Source organism: Callithrix jacchus, chromosome 14 (assembly GCF_049354715.1).
Source record: "Callithrix jacchus isolate 240 chromosome 14, calJac240_pri, whole genome shotgun sequence".
NCBI classification, from domain to species: Eukaryota; Metazoa; Chordata; class Mammalia; order Primates; family Cebidae; genus Callithrix; species Callithrix jacchus.
The window spans coordinates 82,981,486-82,999,278 of record NC_133515.1 but is presented as its reverse complement, the minus strand read 5'-3'; the positions used below and the strand labels follow the sequence as shown (position 1 = coordinate 82,999,278).

Here is a 17,793-nt window from a genome sequence, read left to right as displayed (position 1 = left end):
GTTTGAGACCAGCTTGATGAACATGGAGAAACCCCATCTCTACTAAAAATACAAAATTAGCCAGACATTACATGCCTGTAATCCCAGCTACTCGGGAGGCTGAGGCAGGAGGATCACTTGAACGCGGGAGGCAGAGGTTGCAGTGAGCCGAGATTGCACCACTGCTCTCCAGCCTGGGCAACAAAGGCAAAACCCCGTCTCAAAAAAAAAAAGAGGATAAAACACTTACCTTATATGAAGTGGTTAAGCATTAAATCGAATAACACATATTAAACATATATTTGCTAAAAGTAAACTCTTTTCACCCTTTCCCAAAGTACTAAACAAACAAGAGCTCAACTGGCCCAATCTCCTCATTCAAAAAGTGAAAAAACTAGCAAAAATTCTCACAAGTCTACATGCAGTTAGCACCTCTTTCCAAATATCATCCCTTCATGCCCACATAATACATTAACAAATGGCTCTGTATACCTCCACTGTTTAAATAGAGACTTATTTTAGGATGCACAGAATTTTACTAAGTTCTCACCAGCCAGTGTTAGTTACTGCTACCGGTTATTTCACAATCTGTCATTAGAGATCCAAGTAGACACCCTTCTGAAAGACATATAGTAAGTATGAACTCTGTCTTTAATAACTATTTGCCATTAAAACTAGGTCTGGCTGGGCATGGTGGCTCACATCTATAATCCCAGCACTTTGGAGGCCGAGGTGGGTGAATTGCTTGAAGTCAGGAGTTCAAGACCAGTCTGGCTAACATGGGAAAACTCCCTCTCTACTAAAAATACAAAAATTAGCCAGGCGTGGTGGTGACCACCTGTAGTCCCATCTACTCAAAAAGCTGAGGCAGGACAATCACATAAACCAGGGAATCAGAGGTTGCAGTGAGCTGAGATCGTGCCACTGCACAGCAGCCTGGGCAACAGAGCAAGACTACCTCAAAAACAAAAAAAAAAAGGAAAAAAAAGAAAGAGAAATAAAATAAAATCTTTGGAAATAATATTGTATTTAGGTTGAAAACAACTGAGTAAACACTGCCACATTTCAGTGATTATTCTGGGGTGTCAAATTATGAATACTTTCTTTTGTCATCTCTGTATGTTCAAATTTTTTCTATAATAACCAAGTATTTTTATAATTAAAAAAGGCTTTAAAAATATAGAATACAGGACTTTGTTCTATAAGACAGAAATAATAATGCATACTAAATTATTTTGTAGTTATTGACATAATTTCATTAAATAAAAATTGCTGTGTGAGAAATATTAATAGATTGCAATCATTTACCAATCAATAGTAACTATTTTTAATAAACGTTTAATTTTTTCTTTGAGATAGCGTCTTGCTGTGTCACCTGGGCTGTAGCGCACTTGCACAATTACAACTCACTACAGCCTCGACCACCCAGGCTCAAGCAATCCTCCTACATCAGCCTCCCAAGTAAGTGGGGACTACAGGCATGCACCACCACATCTGGCTAATTATTTTTTATAGAGACAAGGTTTCATGATGTTGCCCAAGCTGGTCTCAAAATCCTGGCTCAAGTGATCCACCTAACTCAGCCTCCAAAAGTGTGGGACTACAGGCATGAGCCACCATGCTGAGACTAATAAAAGTATAATTTCTGGCTGGGCACAGTAGCTCACGTCTGTAATCCCAGCACTTTGGGAGGCTGAGGCAGGTGGACCACGAGGTCAGGAGTTTGAGATGAGCCTGGCCAACATGGTGAAACCCCATTAGCCAGGCATAGTGATATACACCTGTAGTCCTAGCTACTCAGGAGGCTAAGGCAGGAGAATCATTTGAACCTGGGAGGCAGAGGTTGCAGTGAGCCGAGATGATGCCACTGCACTTCAGCCTGGGTGACAGAGCAAGACTACATCTTAAAATATATATATATATATATAAAATTTCTTAATAAAACTTAATAGATTTTTGAAAATGAGTGTTTGTGTTTAGTGGGAGGATTTTTAATGAGAGGTTTTTTTCCCACTAAACACAAACACACTTTTTAAAAAAACTGTTTATGTAGAGTACAAAAAGTAATCATGAAATTATTATGACTTCTATCTTCAAATATTATATTGGAGAGTCATCTGAGGCCTCGGAAGAATGAGAGACTGACCAGGATACTTAGACAAGATGAATCAAAACACATAATGAGTAAGCATATTTCTGGAGAAAAAAATAAAATAGAAGTAAAAACTCACAATGACCAACCAAGAGTCAAGAATTCTACCTGTGTGTCTCAAACTGTGGTTCAAGAGCCAAACAGAATAGAATCAGCTACTGTGCTTAATAAAAATTAAGACCCAGCAGGGCGCTGTGGCTCACCCCTGTAATCCCAGCTCTTAGGGAGGCAGACTCGGGAGGACAGCTTGAGCCCAGGAGTTCAAGACCTGCCTGAGCAATATAGCGAGACCTCATTCTCTAAATAAATAAATTAATTAATTAATTAATTAAAATTAAGTCCCTTCAAAGGCTGACCCAGAAAGAATGAAGCAGAATTTCTGGGAGCATTCTCAAACCAATGAACATCTCTCTGAGCCAGTTTCCTCATCTATAAAAAAAGGAATGATGAAAATCCTTTGCAGGGGAAATATGGGAATAGGATGCATCTGCAGATCTGAGCTCCTTCTGGCTTCAAGTAACACCAAGGGGCCCAAAGATTTCTATACCCAACTGGGGCAGACTGCAAACACTTCCACCATGGAATGGTAGAACTATGCTAAGGAGCTCTCATGCTGATATCCTGATCCAGAATTCCCTAAATCCTGCACTATCTGCCACTAATAGTAAGAGCAGATTTCCAGTATTGTGGACACCTCCTGGTAGCAAACCCCCCAGTTAATTAATGGGCAGCCTCTGTTCTGTTAGTGACCAAACTGCAGTGACAAGTCCCCCAAGAAGTGTCAGATTAATTACAAAGGAGACCGCCTTTCCTTTCAACTGTTTCCCTGTTAACAAAACTACTCCTCACTCCATATCCTTGCATTCCAATCTCCATGCTTGCCCAAAAATTCCTAACCTATAAACTAAGTGTTCTATTTGTTTCACAATTCAATGTCTATTTGTTTTTGTTTTCATTCAAATGTCAATGCTGTCCATCACAGAATTTTAGATAGTAAATATGTTCTCTAAAGAGCACATTTCCATTCCATTTTTAACTCTTTCTTCTCATAAACTAGAAAATACTTTTAAAATTCTGATTCAGTTTACATCATATTTATAATAATATTGTTAATTTTAAAGTAAAAGTTTAAAAAATGGTTGATAAACTACTAAGAAGTTTAAAATACCATACAGGTGGGTAAGTAGACTATCGTATATGCGTAATAGGTATTATTAATACTAATAATGTGATTTTAGATAAATGATATGGACAAACCAATTTTTCCAATAATGTCTATTTCATATACAGAAAAATCTAGTCACTACATCCAGCTGGCCATTTGATAAATAAGATTATATTAAATACACAGGAAACTTTCTGGCAGGATTCCTAATCACCAATATTTCAGTATTTCCCATGTTAGACTTACTGTTAAGTGAATTAAACAGGCTACAAAGCCATAATATATAATAATTTACATATATACACGTGTGTATATACATACACATGTGAATGTATACACACATACATATACGTGTGTATATACATATATACACATACATATACATGTATACATATCCATATGGGTATATATGTGTGCATATATACACATACCTATATATTAATCTCATTTTTATACACAGAAAAAAGTTTAAAAAAGATTATATCAGGATAACAAGTGACTTATTTCAGCTTTGTATTTAGCTACACTTTCTAAATCTTTTCTGGGTAGGTGGGTGGGTGAGTGGGTGTGTGTGTGTGTGTACGTGTGTGTGCTTTTAAGACAGGCTCCCTCTCTCTGTTGCCCAGGCTGGAATGCAGTGGCCCAATCATAGCTCACTGTAACCTCAAACTCCTGGAAATAAGCAACCCTCCCACCTCAGCCTCCCAAGTACCTGGGACTACATGCATGCAACACTGCACCTCTTTTTTTTTTTTTTTTTGTAGAGTAAGGGTTTTGCTATATTGCTTAGGCTGGTCTCAAAACTCCTGGCCTCAGGCAATCCTCCTGCATTGGCCCCCCCAAAATGCTTGGATTATAGGCATGAGCCACTGTGCCTGGCCCCTGTATTTTCTAAATTTTCTATAACATATCTGGAATTACTTTTGTAATAGAAATAATGCAAGGTCACTTTTCTCTCTGATTTTTTTTTTTTTTTTTTTTGGCAGGGGACTTACAGGGATCACATGCCTATAATCCCAGCAACTCAGGAAGCTGAGACAGGAGAACTGCCTGAACCTGAAACACAGAGATTACAGTGAGCTGAGATCACATCACTGCACTCCAGCCTGGGCAACAGAGCGAGACTCCATCTCAAAAAAACAAGGATATTTCATGTAACTGCCTACAAATTAGACCAAAATGTTTAACTCTCTCCAAAAGCCATCTTAAAATTTTGCTGTTGTTACATTTTCAGATGTTTTAATTTACTCATTAATGCATTCATATGGATCTCTTACCATTTGCAGGATATGTTCTCTGTAAAATTATTAAGACTATAGACCCTTCTTTCTCAGGCATAAACCTAACACAGGCACAGTCACCCAGAAAAAAATGTAAATATAAACCTTTTTTTTTTCCTTTGAGACAGAGTCTCACTCTGTTGCCCAAGCTGTTATACAGTAATGCAATTATATCTCACTGCAGCCTCAACCTTCTGGGCTCAAGTGATCCTCCCAGCTCAGCCTCCCAACTAGCAAGGACTATAGGCTTGCATTGTCATGCCCAGATAATTTGTTTTTAATTTTCTGTATCCCAGGTTGGTCTTGTACTCCTGGCCTCAAGAGATCCTCCAACTGTGGCCTCCCAAAGTGCTGGGATTATAGGTATGAGCCTCCATGCCCAGTCTAAACATTTTTTATTATTTTTTTTTAGAGACAGGGTCTTGCTATGTTGCCCAGACTGAACTAGAACTCCTAGACTCAAACAAACCTTCCACCTCAGCCTTGCAAGTAGCTGAAACTACTGGCAAAAAAACCTAATTTAAAGAAATACAACTAATAGCAAGCAAGTGGACGATTCGATAATATAAATTACATCAAGTGTCTTATACCACAAGATTCAGAAAGGTACAGACTACACAAAATTATACATGAAATACCTTTTTTTGATAATAATCTTTCTCTCGAATGTTTCCTTTTTTTTGGAGATGGAGTTTCGCTCTTGTTACCCAGGCTGAAGTGCAATGGCACGATCTCGGCTCACCGCAACCTCCGCCTCCTGGGTTCAGGCAATTCTCCTGCCTCAGCCTCCTGAGTAGCTGGGATTACAGGCACGCACCACCATGCCCAGCTGATTTTTTGTGTTTTTAGTAGAGACGGGGTTTCACCATGTTGACCAGGATGGTCTCGATCTCTTGACCTCAGGATCCACCCGCCTCGGCCTCCCAAAGTGCTGGGATTACAGGTGTGAGCCACCGCACCTGGCCCTCTCTCAAATGTTTCTATAACTGATAGAGCAGAAAGATGGTCTGGGGGTCTGATGAACCTTTCTCTGAATTGATATACAGAGAATCCAGTACAAAGCAACCTTTAGATGTTGTATTTCTGATTTGTTTTCAATTCCCCCACCTTCGGAAGCAAGTGAAACAAAGCTGACTGTGTCAAAAACATATCAAATCAAGAAATAACCTAACAACAACAAAAAAATTAAAAGCTCTATTTAAAAGCCAATTTCGTAAAGACATTACTAATTACCTTACAGAAAAAGATAAGAGAATACTATGGGCCAAGTGCAGTGGCTCACCGCTGTAATCCTAGCACTTCGGAAAGCCGAAGTGGGTGGATTACTTGAGGTCAGGAGTTCTAGACCAGTCTGGCCAACATGGCAAAACCCCATCTCTACTAAAAATACAAAAAATTAGAAGGCGTGTTGGTAGGTGCCTGCAATCTCAGCACTTTGGGAGGCAGAGGTGGGTGGATCACCTGAGGTCAGAATGTCAAGATCAGCCTGACCAATATGGCAAAACCCCATTTCTACTAAAAATACCAAAATTAGCCAGGTGCAGTAGCATGCACCTGTAGCCCCAGCTACTCAAAAGGCTGGGACAGGAGAATTGCTTGAACCCGGAAGATGGAAGTTACAGTGAGCCGAGATCGTGCTACTACACTCCAGCCTGGGCAATAGAGTAAGACTCCATCTCAAAAAAAAAAAAAAAAAAGAACGAAAGAAAGAAAAAGAAAGAAGGAAGGAAGGAAAGAAAGAAAGAGAGAGAGAAAGAAAGAAAGAAAGAGAAAGAAAGAAAGAAAGAAAGAAAGAAAGTAAGTAAGTAAGTAAGTTAAGACAACCTACAGAATGGGAGGAAATACTTGCAAATCACATATCTGGTAAGGGATTAATGGCCAGAAATATATACAGAACTCTTACAACTCAACAACAAAAAAGACAACCCAATTTTAAAATGGGCATAGGACTTAAGTAGATATTTCTCCAAGGAAGAAATACAATGACCAATAAGCACATGAAAAATGATCATCCTCTTTGGCAATCATGGAAATACAAATCAAACCACAATGAGATAGCACTTCATACCTACTAGGATGGCTATTTTTTAAAAAGGGAAAATGGCAAGTGACAGCTAAGAGACAGACGAATCCTCGTATATTGCTGGTGGAACTATAAAATGGTGAAGTCACTGTGGAAAACATTTGTCAGTTCCTAAAGAACTTGAACATAGAATTGCCACTGACCCAGCAATTCCACTCTTAGGTATATACCTAAAAGAATTTAAAACAGGCCAGGCGCAGTGGCTCACACCTGTAACCCCAGTACTTTGGGAGGCTGAGGCAGGAGGATCACAAGGTCAGGAGTTCAAGACCAGTCTGACCACCATGATGAAACCCTGTCTGTACTAAAAATACAAAAATTAGCAGGGTGTGGTGGCAGGCACCTATAATCCCAGCTACTCGGGAGGCTCAGGAAGAAAAATTGTTTGGCGGAGGTTGCAGTGAGCCAAGATCACACCACTGCACTCCAGACTGGGTAACAGAGGAAGACTCCATTTCAAAAATACAAAACAAAACAAAACAAAACAAAAGAATTAAAAACAGGTATTCAAACAGAGATACTTGTAAACAAATACTGATGGCAGCACTATTCACAAAAGCCAAAAGGTGGGACAGTCTTTTGAAATGTTCATCAACAGATGAATGGATTTAAAAATGTGTTATATACATGAAATATTATTAGTCATAAAAAGCAATGAAGTAGTGACATATGCTATGATGTGAATGAACCTTAAAAGTACCAAGCCGAACATGAGAAATCACAATACTATACCACTTCATTTATATAAAATATCCAAAATAGGTAAATCCATAGAGACAGAAAGCAGAATTGTGGTTTATTGGGGATAAGAGAAGGTAAAGGAGAGTGAGTGCTCTCCTAGGGGTTTCCTTTTGGAATTATAAAAATGTCCTGAAACCTGATACAGGTGGTAGTTGTGCAACACTGTGAATGTGTTAAATGCCAATGAAATACACACTCTATAATCGCTAGTTTGTATTATTTGAATTTCACCTCAATAAAGCCAACAAAGAAAAAAGACAATTTAGATAAATCTTTAGTTTGCGGGGGTTCATAAGTATGATAAAAATTAAAAATTAGTTGAAGCAGAAACTGGTAATTGACTGTCACTCACTCGCTCCCTCCCTCTAATCTTTTCTACCAGTTTAATATCATGGACATTCACAAATATGCTAACTTCCTCTGTAATACAAAAAGAGGGGCACTTCTTTATTCACCATGTTTTTGCCTGATAATCAACAAAGTTAGATTAATGTATGACGTCATTTGCAATTAATAATTTAAATATGCAACACTTAATGCCAATTACTATAATATAATGGTGGGAAAATCATACTTTCAGTTTTATATTCAAAATATACTTATTTAAGGTACTTATTCCTAACAAGATGATTTATATAATGAATATTTAAGGTATTACATACTTTTCTAATGACTCAAATTTGCTTCTAAGTAAAAATTGAAACATTTGTATATGCATACAGTTTGTTTTGTTGTGGCTTCAACACCGCCAGAAAGCTAGCATCTCAAACCATAAAACACCAATAAACTTATGAAACATCTAGGAACAGAGTATGCCTTTTATATTTTTTGGACAAGGTCTCAATCTGTCACCCAAGCCGGAGTGCAGTGGTGTGATCTTGAACCTGGGAGGCAGAGATTACAGTGAGATGCAATCGCCCCACTGCACTCCAGCCTGGGCAACAAGAGCAAAACTTCATCTCAAAAAATAATAACGTTTATTCCTATTTAGTCTGCAAAAGGAAAGTAAAACTAATGTAAAATAATTATTTTAAAAGAGATACACATGCACATTACATGTTGGTAAGCAGAATGATACCTAAATTCTCCTGGGACAAACAAAGCTCCTTTTAGACAAAACTAGAGTTTGAAGAAATTTCTCCTCTCCAGATCTATGTGACAGTCAGAGCAGTCAGCAGGCAACATATAAAAACATTTTGGGACTTTTGGAGACCAGTTACATAAAAGCCCACACTTCTCTTGAACCCACCCTATCTCCTACACACATGGACAGTGCCACCCAGATCTCAAGAGTACAGCACTTAGCTTCCACATCCATTAGTGTGTATCTAGAAAAAGACAGTAGTGTCCTAGTTTCATTTCTTCCTAAGAAGCAGAACACTTTAACGATGAGCTAAGAAAGGAATTTAAACTCTGATACATTTAAAGTGGCAAAAATGAAAAATGCCAAAAATGATGTCAAAATAAGCATTAGTGCTCAGTAACAAGTCACATTCCTAAAAATTACTAAAAAATACATACTCATATTAAAAATATAGAGACAATAAAAAAAGAGCCCACAATGTCCAGAGTTGGACTGTACATACAAACCACTTTCTCTTCAAGTGGCCCATAAATTGTAAATATGAAATTTTAGTTTCAACTAGATTCTTAATATAGCAAATTTCTTTCTTCTTTTCTTTTTTTGAGACAGTCTCACTCTGTCACCCAGCCTGATAGAGTGCAGTGGCACAATCTTGGTTCACTGCAACCTCCATCTCCCAGATTCAAGTGATTCTTCTGCCTCAGCCTCCCGAGAAGCTGGGATTACAGGTGTGCATCACCATGCCCTGCTAATTTAATCTGAATTACTTATGTTTCTTCTGAGATTAGTACTCCACAACTGAACAACAGATGTGGAAGAGATAAAGTAGCAAATGGAAAAGCAAATTCTCACAGTTTAAAATTTTTAAATAGAGTTAAAAGTAGAAAAACTACTAAACAGCACAAAAAGGCTAAACTTAAATGCTCTCTCCATGTACATTCCAAATTTAGAAAGTATAATTCCGAACTATAAAGAATATACTTTCGGCCAGGCGCGGTGGCTCACGCCTGTAATCCTAGCACTTTGGGAGGCCGAGGTGGGTGGATCACCTGAGGTCAGGAGTTCAAGACCAGCCTGGCCAACATGGTAAAACCCCATCATAAAAAAAAAAAAAAAAAAAAAGCATTTTGTGAAGAGACGAAGACTGAGCGGTTGTGTCCGCGTTGCCGACCTCGAGCAGCGGTCGGCTTCTCCATGTACAATCGGGAGTAGGAGACTCAGAATCGAATCTCTTCTCCCTTCTGTTTTTGGCTTTGTGAGAAACCTTATCATCAAACACAATGGCCAGCAACATTACCAACAAGACAGATCCTCGCTCCATGAACTCCTGTGTGTTCATTAGGAATCTCAACACTCTCGTGGTCAAGAAATCTGATGTGGAGGCAATCTTTTCGAAGTATGGCAAAACTGTGGGCTGCTCTGTTCATAAGGGCTTTGCCTTTGTTCAATATGTTAATGAGAGAAATGCCCAGGCTGCTGTAGCAGGAGAGGACGGCAGAATGATTGCTGGCCAGGTTTTAGATATTAACCTGGCTGCAGAGCCAAAAGTGAACCAAGGAAAAGCAGGTGTGAAACAATCTGCAGCGGAGATACACGGCTCCTCTTTTGACTTGGACTATGACTTTCAACAGGATTATTATGACAGGATGTACAGTTACCCAGCATGTGTACCTCCTCCTCCTCCTATTGCTCGGGCGATAGTGCCCTCGAAACGTCAGTGTGTATCAGGAAACACCTCACAAAGGGGCAAAAGTGGCTTCAATTCTAAGAGTGGACAGTGGGGATCTTCCAAGTCTGGAAAGTTGAAAGGAGATGACCTTCAGGCCATTAAGAAGGAACTGACCCAGATAAAACAAAAAGTGGATTCTTTCCTGGAAAACCTGGAAAAAATTGAAAAGGAACAGAGCAAACAAGCAGTAGAGATGAAGTGACAAGTCAGAAGAGGAGCAGAGCAGCAGCTCCGTGAAGAAAGATGAAACTAATGTGAAGATGGAGTCTGAAGGGGGTGCAGATGACTCTGCTGAGGAGGGGGGCCTACTGGATATGATGATAATGAGGATGGGGGGGATGACCAGCTAAAGTTGATCAAGGATGATGAAAAAGAGGCTGAGGAAGGAGACGATGACAGAGACAGCGTCAATGGCAAGAATGACTCTCAGGCACACAGTGGGGTTTAGAAATCTTATCCCATTACTTCTTTATCTAGGTGCTTGTCTAAGATCAAATTTTTCACCAGATCCTCTCCCCTAGTATCTTCAGCACATGCTCACTGTTCTCCCCATCCTTGTCCTTCACATGTTCATTAATTCATATTTCCCTGCGCCTAGTCCCATTCTCACTTCCTTTGACGCTCCTAGTAGTTTTGTTAAGTCTTACCCTGTAATTTTTGCTTTTAATTTTGATACCTCTTTATGACCTAACAATAAAAAGGATGTATGGTTTTTATCAACTGTCTCTAAAATAATCTCTTGTTATGAAGGGAGTACAGTTCTTTTCATTCATACATATGTTCAGTAGTTGCTTCCCTAACTGCAAAGGCAATCTCATTTAGTTGAGTAGCTCCTGAAAGCAGCTTTGAGTTAGAAGTATGTGTGTTACACCCCAACATTAGTGGGCTGTGTGGCGCAGTTCAACACAAATGTAACGATGTATTTTTTGTGAATGAGAGCTGGCATGTCAAATGCATCCTCTAGAAAAATTATTAGTGTTATAGTCTTAAGATTTGTTTTCTAAAGTTGATACTGTGGGTTATTCTTGTGAACAGCCTGATGTTTGGGACCTTTTTTCTTCAAAATAAGTCCTTATTAAACCAGGAATTTGGAGAAAAATTAAAAATTTAAAAAAGAATATACTTTCGGCCAGGTATGGTGGCTGGTAGCTCACACCAGCACTTTGGAAGGCCAAGGAAGGTGGATCACTTGAGGCCAGGAATTTGAAACCAGCCAGGCCAACATGGTGAAACTCCATCTATAAAAAAAATAAAAAATTAGCTGGGCATGGTGGCACATGCCTGTAATCACACCTACTCAGGAGGCTGAGACATGAAAATCACTTGAACCTTGCGGGGCAGAAGTTGCAGTGAGCTGAAATAACACCATTGAACTCTCCAGCCTGGGTGACAGAACAAGACTATGTCAAAATATATATATATATTTGTTTTTTTTCAAAACCAATATAAGATATTCCAGAAAATTACTTTTAAGTAATTTTTCAGTTAAGGATAATTAAATCTCTCAACTGTCAAAAGAATATCCATTTCTAAAAATTCATGTTACTATGATCATATTTGTTTTTGCTGTTTTTTGCTAATCAATACAAAATACAGCTTTTTTTTCTTTTAGGGAGCCTTTCATTTCCTGATGAAATTGAACACCAAAAATCTTTCAAACAAAAATATAAATTTTCAGATTATAAACGAGATTTTTTAATGAGACTGGATAAACAAAATGAAAATGTTAACTAAGCAACATTACTGAGACTGCATATATGGCTTATCCTCTTTACTGGCAATCAACTATTGAAATCTTTGTGTGTATGATACTAACTACGAAACAGCCATGTCCATCAAAAGGCCTATCTAGTTGGGTAAACAGCTAAATAAAATAAGCAAGGATGTATGCAGCACCTAATGAGGAATTTATAGTTCAGAAGAAGGAAAATATCGGGAAGAAAAAGGGACAAACTAGAAAGCAGAAATAGAAAAGCAGAAGATGGCAGGGTATTTCAAACAGAAAGCAGCAATGAATAAAAGCATAAAAGTGGATATGACAAATTCAGTTCATGAAACAAAAACCTGCATAGTTGAGAAGGGGAACGCTGGACTAGGTGAGCCCTGGAAAGCCTAGTTAAGCAGTTTGCTCATTTTATATATACACAATCAAGGGAGCTACTGAAGGTTTGGGACTTTTTTTTTTTTTTGAGACGGAGTTTTGCTCTGGTTACCCAGGCTGGAGTGCAATGGTGCGATCTCGGCTCACCGCAACCTCCGCCTCCTAGGTTCAGGCAATTCTCCTGCCTCAGCCTCCTGAGTAGCTGGGATTACAAGCACATGCAACCATGCCCAGCTAATTTTTTTGTATTTTTAGTAGGGACGGGGTTTCACCATGTTGACCAGGATGGTCTCAATCTCTTGACCTCGTGATCTACCTGCCTCAGCCTCCCAAAGTGCTGGGATTACAGGCTTGAGCCACCGCGCCCGGCCTGGGACTTCTTATTCTTGAAAAAATTTATCATATGCATTGCATAGTTTAAGCAACATGCATGGCTAAAATCTTTTTTTTTTTTTTTTTTTTGAGATGAAGGTCTCACTCTGTCACCCACACTGGAGTGCAATGATATGATCTCGGCTCACTGTAACCTTCGCCTCCCGGGTTCAAGTGATTCTCCTGCTTCACCGTCCCAAGTAGCTGGGACTACAGGCTCGTGATACCACACCCAGCTAATTTTTTTGTATTTTGTTTTAGCAGTGACAGGGTTTCACCGTGTTAGCCAAGATGGTCTCGCTCTCCTAACCTCATGACCTGCCCAACTCAGCCTCCCAAAGTGCTGGGATTAGTCATGAGCCAACGCGCCCAGCGCATGGCTAAAATTGTTAACCTTATGTCACCATGATGTCTGCAGGAAAACAGTATCTTTAATTTTACACATTAGAGAATTTTCTTACAATTATCTTGCTTTTATTTTTATTTTATTTTATTTTATTTATTTAATTTTTAGAGAGGGTCTCACTCTGGCACCCAGACTGGAGTGCAATGGTGTGATCTCAGCTCACCACAACTTCTGCCTCCTAAGTACAAGCGATTCTCCTGCTTCAGCCTCCTGAGTAGCTGGGACTACAGCATGTGTCGCCACCACCACCACCATGCCTGGCTAATTTCTGCATTTTTTGTTAGAGACGGGATTTCACCATGTTGGTCAGGCTGGTCTCAAACTCTTGACCTCAAATGATCCACCTGCTTCAGTGTCCCAAAGTGTTGGGATTACAGGCATGAGCCACCACCCCCAACCTATCCTTGTTTTATTTTTCACTATGAAACTTCACAAAATAAAATATGTATAATGAGTTATTTTCTAATATTTTATATTCAAATAAACATATGCTTAATAACCTACAATACTGCTGTATTAAAACCTTGTATGAGAAACAATATGAAATAGTGACTAAGAGCTCCAACTACAGAATCACCTGGTTGAAAAACCAGCCCCAACTGCATGATTTTGAACAACCCAAGGCTCAGTTTTTTCATATGATTGCTGTATTAACAGAGAAATGCATCCAGGCATGGTGGCTCTCTCCTGTAATCCCAGCACTTTGGGAGGCTGAAGTGGGAGGATCATTTGAAGTCAGGAGTTTGAGACCAGTCTGGCCAACATGGTGAAAACCCATCTGTACTAAAAATATAAAAATTAGCTGGGTGTGGTGGTAGGCACCTTGGGAGGCTGAGGCAGGAGAATCCCTTGAACTCGCGAGGCAGAGGTTGCAGTGAGCCCGGTATCAGTCATTGCATTCCACCCTGGGCAAGACAGTGAGACTCTGTCTCAAAAAAAATAAAAGAGAAATGCAAGTGCAAATGCCTGGCATATAATAAAGGCTCAACAAATGTTGGCTATAATTATTAAAGAAAATCCAGAAGCTCATAGTGGAGTGTAGTGGCATGATCATCAAAGCTCACTGGGCTTACACAATCCTCCCACCTCAGCTTCCCAGGTAGCTAGGACTACAGGTACATGCCACTGTGACCAGCTAGTTTTTTAATTTTTGGTAGAAATAGGGTCTCGTTATGTTGCCCAGACTGGTCTCAAACACCTGGCCTCAAGTGATCCTCCCACCTTGGCCTTCCAAAGTGCTGGGGTTGTAGGCGTGAGCCACCGCACCGGGCCTAAAATGCATATTCTCATTTTGAGGAAAGCCTCAAACAGTGGATACTATTAATTACTCAATTTGTCTCCTTGTTACTCAGTATCTTTTCTCTTTTGAAATGTATTTTCCCAAACAACATCTAATAATTTACTTCTATTATTGGCAAACTTTACACATTAGGTATGTTTCAAATTTTTTTCATAAGGCAATATGAAATCACATTTTTCCAGATCTTAGCATTCTATGACATGCTTATCTATCCCACAAAAAAAAAAAATCTTTAAGTATTTCACACTACTATAAAGATACCACTCGAGACTGGTAATTTATAAAGGAAAGAGGTTTAATTGACTCACAGGTCCACATGGCTAGGGAGGCCTCAGGAAATGTACAATCATGGGAGACGGTGAAGGGGAAGCAAGGACCTTCTTCACATGGCATTAGGAGAGAGAAGAGAAAAGCCCAGAAGAAATTGCCATTTATAAAACATTAAATCTCATGAAAACTCCCTTACTATTATGAGAACAGCAGAGAGGAAGTGGTCCCCATGATCCAATCACCTCCCACAAGGTCTCTCCCTCAACACCTGGGGATTACAACTCAAAAGAAGATTTGGGTAGGGACACAAAGCCTAACCATATGACTTGACATTAAGATATTAACAATAATCACATATAGGAATCCTAACATTGAATGCAAGAACCATCCCTGATGTTCATTTTATTTTTCTTTGCTGTCCTTAAAAGTTAACTAATACTAAACTGATCTTAACATGAGATTTCACAATTATTAATTATATATATTAAGTAAAATATATTTAATTCTTATTTTTCAGAAAGTCATCAAAATTTATGAATCTGCTATGGATAAATACTAGTGGTGACAGCACAATGTCAATGTACTTAATGCCTTGAACTATATACACTTAAAAATGGCTAACAAGGTAAATGTGATGTAATTTTCTTTTTGAGGCGGAGTCTCACCCTGTCACCTAGGCTGGAGTACAATGGTATGATCTCGGCTCACTGCAACCACCAGCTCCTGGGTTCAAGGGATTCTCGTGCCTCCGCCTCCCAAGTAGTTGGGACTATAAGGGCATGCCACCACTGCCGGCTAATTTTTTGTATCTAAGAGAGACGGAGTTTCACCATGTTGGCCAGGCTGCTCTCTTACTCCTGAACTCATGATGCACCTGCCTCAGCCTCCCAAAGTGCTGGGATTACAGGTGTGAATCGCTGTACCCGGCCAATGTTAGGTAATTTAAACCACAATTTTTGTCAATAAAAAATAAAGTATTATTTGTGAATCTGGATTTTAAAAAACAAAAAGCAAACTAAAACTATGGTATTGGAATGTCATGCCATCGCTTGATAATTGTCAGAAAAACCATAAAGATAGATATTGATAACTTCTAGTGTTGGCTCCTCTGAACTGCAGTGGGGTTTCATTTGTATTTATTTTCTACTTCCCACAACTCCTTGTAAAATGCTACCATGTAGTTAGTCAATAATTATTAACTGATATATAGAAACTAGCCATTTATTAATATAACAGATGATGGACAAACTATAAATGGATTGTATCCAAGTCCAAATCAGAAACTGTATTAATTTTTTTAAAAAAACTGTCATAACTCAGTTATTTTAAAACAGTATTTTAAATTTAAAAAGAATGGAAACTAATGATCAAATTATATTGATGCCGAGGTTACATTAGCAATGAAATTTTAAAATATTTTGCCAGGAACAGTGACTCACATCTGTAATTCCAATACTTTGAGGGTCTGAGGCAGGAGGACTGCTTGAAGCCAGGAACTGGAGACCAGCCTGAGCAATAAAAAATTCTACAAAAAAATTTAAAATTAGCTGGGCATGGTGACGCACACCTGCATTCCCAGCTACTTGGAAAGCCAAGACAGGAGGATTGCTTGAACCTAGGAGTTGGAGGCTGTACAATGATCTATGATCACATGCGCGTAGGTGACAGAATGAGACACTGTCTCTAAAAATAAATAAATAAATAATTTTAAGAATTTTTTTTATTTTTAAGTCATTGCTCTTTATTCAGTGACTGGTCTGTTATAAACATTTTAAATGAATGAGTCAAATTTCTTTATTTGAAATCTCTCTGCCATTTCACATGGCTTCCTATTCTAATTAGAATAAAACACAAACTATTTTACCAACCCTATATAAGATTATATAAGATACAGTTTTAGCCTCCTTCTCCAACATTTTTCACTATATTTCAGCCATACATTCCCTTTAAATGGAGATCTCTCCCACTGAGAATGTCACAGCATTTGGGATTTCAATTTAATTTCTACCTGCACAGAAAAGCCACCTCTTAATCCATATTTATAATAACTTCTAGTCACTTCTGCATTACTTGTTGACCATACCCAAATGGAGAGGCAAGCAGTGGCAAGCATGGTAATATAAGGCATAATCCAGGACCCTTCCATCTAGTAACAGGTGACTAGAACAGGAAGAGCCAGCAGTCTCACTAGCCAAAGAATTCTATACAAAGTAAACATGGTGACTAGATAAACTATCGGTGTCCAACTCTCCTTCCCATCTCCCTCATAGTTTCAATAGTCAATGGTACCAATTTAGAAGAAGCAGACCTTGAATCACCTATCAAAACAGTAGAGCATAAGTGTTTATCAGAATCACATATGTAGCTTTAGAAGAAAATACACAAGCCTACAACCCCCATTACTAAAGCAGTCTGACTGACTGAACACATCTGAAGTAGGGCCCCACAGACAATTCTTACTACTGCCTCTAGTTGAGAACCACTGCAGGGGTGGAGTAGTTAGAGCTCCCTGGTTTCCTAAATGACTGCCCATTTTCTCAACCACACTCTGTCTTCCCAATACCTTGTTATGCAGCAGTTGGGATTGTTATGTCACTTACCTTCCCATAATAAATCTCTATTACTTGAGATAACTTAAACCTATCTCTCTGCCTTAAAACCTCAACAATATATTATCTGACTTGTGGCATGAAAGCCATGTATCCAGATGTTAAAAATAATCACCAGACAAATGTTCTTCCTTGCCACATTTGGCCCAATTTTTCTAGACATTGTGATATTTATCAATCTTACACCCAAACTTCAAATGAAACCACAGACAAGAAGCAAAGAAGAAAAGCATTTGCATTAACAAAATCAAGATTTTAGTTAATAAAATACAAGGGAAACTCATGTATTTTACTCCCAAGAAAGTTCCCAAAAATTCAAGACTTAACTTCACTCAATTCCAATAAATTTATTTTCCAAAAACCCAACCTCAGGAACCTCAGGTTCTTTTTTGAAAAGCAACAACCAAGAGGAAAGTGACGGAGTGCTACAAACAGGCATGACACCTAAAAGAAATTAAAAATACATATACACATTTTTTCAAAGAAACAGATTTTTAGGCATTTGTCAAACCCATAGAACTG

General features: G+C 38.8%; 1 protein-coding gene and 2 pseudogenes across 17 annotated transcripts in view; 1 reads left to right on the top strand and 2 right to left on the bottom strand.

Moving 5' to 3' along the window:
• Nucleotides 1-17,793, bottom strand: part of MEMO1 (mediator of cell motility 1) — a 140,423-nt gene that overhangs the window by 105,571 nt on the left and 17,059 nt on the right. The gene's annotated exons all lie outside the window — the stretch shown is intronic.
• The window catches only part of LOC128929647 (non-histone chromosomal protein HMG-17 pseudogene), a 50,306-nt pseudogene that overhangs the window by 16,378 nt on the left and 16,135 nt on the right, over nucleotides 1-17,793 (bottom strand). Inside the window, exon 2 of the transcript XR_013526688.1 lies at nucleotides 1-17,793. This exon is cut by the window's left edge and continues 16,378 nt beyond it; it is cut by the window's right edge and continues 15,363 nt beyond it. The product of XR_013526688.1 is annotated as a non-histone chromosomal protein HMG-17 pseudogene (transcript).
• LOC100896607 (heterogeneous nuclear ribonucleoproteins C1/C2 pseudogene) lies at nucleotides 9,750-10,661 on the top strand (annotated as a pseudogene).